The 5,585-nt window shown below is 41.5% G+C and overlaps 1 non-coding gene across 1 annotated transcript; it reads left to right on the top strand.

Annotated features, from left to right (window-relative positions):
• The first annotated feature begins 252 nt into the window (after nt 1–252).
• Nucleotides 253–357, top strand: LOC121105465. The gene has a single exon (XR_005837993.1). It is a non-coding gene; the product is annotated as a U6 spliceosomal RNA (small nuclear RNA).
• Nucleotides 358–5,585: the final 5,228 nt, after the last annotated feature.

The raw sequence follows: 5,585 nt of genomic DNA, 5'->3' as shown, positions 1-5,585 counted from the left end.
CTATTCAGATTTTCTATATCTTTTTGATTCAGTTTTGAAAGATGGGTGGCTCAGTCGGTTAAGCATCTGCCTTCGGCTCAGGTCATGATCCCCGGGTCCTGGGATTGAGCCCCACGTCGGGCTCCCTAGTCAATGAGGAGCCTGCTTCTCCCTCTCCCCACCACCCAGTCGTGCTCTCTCTATCTCTCTCTTTCAAATAAATAAATAAAATCTTAAAAAAAAAAAAAGAAAGAAAGAAAGATTGTGTGTTTCATGCTCACTTTGGCAGTACATATACTAAAATTGAAATGATACAGAGAAGATTAGCGTGGTCCCTACACAGGGATGACATGCAAATCCACAAGATTATATATTTCTAGGAATTTACCCGTTTCTTCTAGGTTGTCCAGTTTGTTGGCATGTAATTTTTTTATGATATTCCCCTATAATCCTTTATATTTCTGGGATATCTTTTGTTACTTCTCCTCTTTCATTTCTGATTTTATTTATTTGGACCCTTTCTCCTTTTTTTCCTGATAAATCTAGTTAAGGTTTTGTCAATTTTGTTCATCATTTCAAAGAACAAGCTCTGGTTTTTATTGATTTTTTTCTATTTTTTAAAATCTCTACACCATTTTTTTCTGCCCCGATCTTCATTATTTCCTTTCTTCTACTCATCCTGGGTTTTGTTTGTTTTTTGTTTTTTTTTTTTAGTTCTTTTTGGTGTAAAGTTAAGGTTTTTATTTGAGTTTTTTCTTGTTTCTTGAGGTAGCCCTGCCTGTGTTGCTATATACTTCCCTTTTAGAACTGCTTTCACTGGGTCCCAGAGATTTTGGGCTGTTTTTTGTTTTTTGGGTTTTTTTTTTTCATTTTCATTTGTCTGCATGTATTTTTTTGCTTTCTTCTTTCGTTGCTTCATTGACCCATTGGTTGTTTAGTGTCATGTTGTTTAGTCTCCATGCGTTTGTGTTTTTTTCCAGATTTTTCTTGTGATTTATTTCTAGTTTCATACTGTTGTGGTTGAAAAAAGATGCATGGTGCGATTTCAGCCTTCTGAAATTGTTGAGGCTTGTTTTATGGCCTAATAGGTGATCTATTCTGGAGAATGTTTCATGTGTACTTGAAATGAATGTGTATTCTGTTGTTTGGGGATGGAGCGTTCTGTATATTTCTGTTATGCCCATCTGCTCCTATGTGTCATTCAAAGACATTGTTTCCTTTTTGATTTTCTGCCTGGATGACCTATCTACTGATGTAAGTGGAGTGTTAAAGTTCCCTACTATTATTGTGTTATCATCAATTTCTCTCCTTACATCTGTTAATATTTGCTTCATGTATTTGGGTGCAAAGATATTTGCAATCATTTTATCCTCTTAATCGCTTGAACCTTTTATCATTACGTCATTCCCTTCTTTGTCTCTTGTTATAGTCTTTATTTTCAAGTCTATTTTTTTGATAAAAGTATTGCTACCCCGCCTTTTTTCTGCTTCCATTTGCAGGGTGAATGTTTTTCTATCCCTTCACTTTCAGTCTGTATGTGTCTTGGGTCTGAGGTCAGTCTCTTTTGGCAGCATATATATGTCATGTTTTTTTTATCCATTCCACCACTCCGTGTCTTTTGACTGGAGCATTTAGGCCATTTAATTATTGATAAGTATGTACTTATTGCCATTTTTAAAATGTGTCGCTGGTTGTTTTTATGGTTCTTTGTTACTTTTTTCTTCCCTTGCTCTCTTTCTTTGTGGTCAGTGAGTATCTGCAGTGTTTTGTTTGGCTTTCTTTCCCATTATGTTTTTGTGTATTTGTCACAGGTTTTGGCGTTGTGGTCACCATGATGTTCACACACAACATCGTAAGTAAATAACAGTCCGTATTAATTTGATGGTCATTTAAGTACAAACATATTCTAAAATAAAAACAAAACAAAACAAACAAAACACTGAAGAAAGAAAAAATCTTTCTCTTTTTCCTCTTTTCTTCCAAGTCCCTTCTTCACATTTTATGTATATGTCGTCATATTTTACATCTTTTTATTCATATTTTTCTTTTTTTTTTTTTTAGATTTTATTTATTTATTTATTTGACAGAGATAGAGACAGCCAGCGAGGAGGGAACACAAGCAGGGGGAGTGGGAGAGGAAGAAGCAGGCTCACAGCAGAAGAGCCCGATGTGGGGCTCGATCCTGTAACGCCGGGATCACGCCCTGAGCCGAAGGCAGACGCCCAACCGCTGTGCCACCCAGGCGCCCCTATTCATATTTTTCTTATGTCTAGTTGTGGCCATTTCTTTTCCATTTAAAAAAGCCCATTCAACATTTTAAGTCTGGTCTAATGGTGATAAACTCCTTTACCTTTGGTTTGTCTGGCAAGCTCTTTATCTCTCCTCCAAATCTGAATGATCACCTTGCTGGATAGAGTATTCTTGGTTGTAGGTTTTTTTCCTTTCAGCACTTTGAATATATCATGCCACTCCCTTCCTGCTTACAAAATTTTGCTGAAAAATCAGCCAACAGTTGCTGTAGGCAACTTTTATTTTTCTTTTGCTGCTTTTATGATTTTCTCCTTATCTTTAACCATTGACATTTTCATTATTACTTGCCATGGTTTGGACTTCCTTGGGTTCATCATGTTTGCAACTGCCTGTTATTCTTGAACTTGGATGTCTATTTCCCTCCCTATGCTAGCGAACTTTCCAGTTATTATTTCTTCAAATAAGTTTTCCACAACTTTCTCTCTCTCTTCTGGGACCCTTATAATGTGAATGTTTATTCCCTTGATGTTGTCCAAAAGATGTCTAGCCTCATTTTTAAATTTTTTTTTCTCTTTTTGCCATTCAGCTTCTGTGTTTTCCATTCCCTATCTTCCAGATCACTGTCCATTCTTCTGCACCCTTTAACCTACTGTTGATTCCCTCTAGTGTGTTTTTTATTTCAGTTACGGTATTCTTCAACTCTGATTTTTTTATATTTTCTATCTCTTTATTGAAGGTCTCACTGAGTGTTTCCACGTTTTCCTCCAGCCCAGTGAGTGAGTATCTTTATAATCATTATTTTAAATTCTTTATTAGGCATATTACATATCTCCGTTCCGTTTAGTTCTTTTTCTGAGGTTTTCCTTATTCTTTCTTTTGGAGCATGTGCCTCTGTCTCCCCATTTTGCTTGACTCTCTGTGTTTATTTCTACAGATGAGGTGAAAAGGCTACTTCTCCTAAGGCTGAAGGAGTGGTCTCGTGTATGGTGTCCTCTGTACAGCCTGTGTGTGCTTGATGACTTTTGCAGGCTGTCCGGAGCTACGGCTGTATATGCTAATTACTCTTGTAAACCATGGCTTTTTACAGAAAGAATAAAGAAAAACAATGATGATGATGATGATGATGATGATGATAAAAGAAGAAAAAAATGTAAAGAAAAGAAAATAAAGAAGAAAAAGAGAACAAGAAAGAAAATGACAAAACCAAAAAAAAAATAAGAATAAAAACAAAACAAGACAAGTTTTTAAAGTAAAAAAAATAATAAGTGAAGGGGCGCCTGGGTGGCACAGCGGTTAAGCGTCTGCCTTCGGCTCAGGGCGTGATCCCGGCGTTATGGGATCGAGCCCCACATCAGGCTCCTCCGCTATGAGTCTGCTTCTTCCTCTCCCACTCCCCCTGCTTGTGTTCCCTCTCTCGCGGGCTGTCTCTATCTCTGTCGAATAAATAAATAAAATCTTTAAATAAGAATAATAATAATAAGTGAAATTTGAAATTTTTTAAAATGTCAAAAGCCACAAAATCACAGCCTGTTCTTTGGGTGCACCACAGGGTGGCTGAGGTGAGCTTGTGGACCTGGTCCTGCTGAGGTCGCAAGTGCTCTGGGAGCTGGACCTTGCTTTGATCTGGGCTTTTAGGTGGATGAGGAGAGAGCTTTCCCACAGTTCCTCAGCCCTTTTAAACCTCAGCTTTCTTTCTGTGCCTCAGTACAACTGGGGCTGGTGTGGACTTAAGGACCCTGGGCTTGCTGAGGTTACAAGCTCTCTGTGATGACTGGACCCACCAGTTATGGTGTCTGGACCCACCCATTAGTTCCTCGGGACCCTCCAATTATGGAGTCTGAATCTGCCTTTTATGGCAACCAAACCTGCACCTTACGGTGTCCAGACCCTGCTCCGGTCTGTGCTTTTAAGGTGGACAGGGAAAGAATGTTCCCGCAGTTCATGGGTGCTTCTAAACCGTGGCTTTTTTTTTTCTGTCTCCCAGCACAGCTCGGGCTAGTGTGGGCTTGTGGACCCTGGGCTTGCTGAGGTCGCAAACTTTCTGTGCCAATCTGACCTACCAGTTATGGCATCAGGACCCACTAATTATGGCATCGCAACCCGTGCCTTATGATGTCCAGACCCTGCTCCAGTCAGGGCTTTAAAGTGGCATGGGGAGAGCCCTTCCACAGCTCCTCGGCCCTTTGAAAACCCAGCTTCTTTTTCTGTGCCCCAGCGTGGCTAGTGCTGTTGTGGGCTTGCGGACCCTGGGCTCACTGAAGTCCCAAGCTCACTGAGACAGGCGGACCTGCCCCTTCCGGTGTCCAGACCCTGCCCCCGTCTAGGTGGGGAGAGAACACAAACCCTATCCGTCTGACCTGGAAAGCTTTCCCTCAGCAGAATTCTAGTGCTGTCTCTTTTATATGCTAGTTGCTCTTTTAAACCAGGCCTTTTTTTCCTGTGCCCAAGGGCAGAGGGATTTGTTCCAAGGCCTCAGTACTGTCCCTCCCTCCCCCCCCCCTGCGTTTGCAGCCTCAGGGTGGGGGGTGGGGATCCCTTTGTTGCTGAGTCTCCATCTCTCTTGCTGTTCATTTGCCATTCTCTCTACCTTTGGTTTCTCCAGATCTGTTCCGTCAGCCCTCAGTTCTTCAGGAGGGACTGTTCTATTAATAGGTATAATTTGATGTATGCCCTGAAGGAGGTGAATTCAGAGTCTTCCTACAAAGCCATCCTGAACCAGAACTTCCTAAGGGGCTTTAAGGCACCGCCTCATTAACATAACTCAGGTTTGGTTGAAAGGGACTGGTTTGGAATGACAACAGACACCCATTTCACCCTTATGGCTCTGGAGCTATTTCAGGAACTGGAAAAGATGCCCCTAAAGCTCTTAGCACTTAAGAAATTACAAAGGTTTAAGAGTGTGTGGCACAAACCACAGACAAGAGCAAATATATATTTATTATACATCTCGATACCATAGGAACACACACAACAGAAGTTGTTCTGTCAAGAACGTTGAGGAGGGGGGGTGCCTGGGTGGCACAGAGGTTAAGCGTCTGCCTTTGGCTCAGGGCGTGATCCCGGCGTTGTGGGATCGAGCCCCACATCAGGCTCTTCCGCTATGAGCCTGCTTCTTCCTCTCCCACTCCCCCTGCTTGTGTTCCCTCTCTCACTGGCTGTCTCTATCTCTGTCGAATAAATAAATAAAATCTTTAAAAAAAAAAAAAGAATGTTGAGGAGGAAGTTCACAGTGGGTAGAAGATGATGAAAAAAGGCGTTCCCAACACTAAGGTCTTATACTAAGAAGAAGAAGAAGAAGAAGAAGAGGAGGAGGAGGAGGAGGGGGGGGGGAGGGGAGGGGGAGGGGCGGAGGGGGA

This window comes from Ursus maritimus, unplaced genomic scaffold (assembly GCF_017311325.1).
Source record: "Ursus maritimus isolate PB19 unplaced genomic scaffold, ASM1731132v1 scaffold_26, whole genome shotgun sequence".
NCBI lineage: Eukaryota > Metazoa > Chordata > Mammalia > Carnivora > Ursidae > Ursus > Ursus maritimus.
Note: the sequence above shows the minus strand (reverse complement) of the source record. Positions and strands in the feature narration are given on the sequence as shown.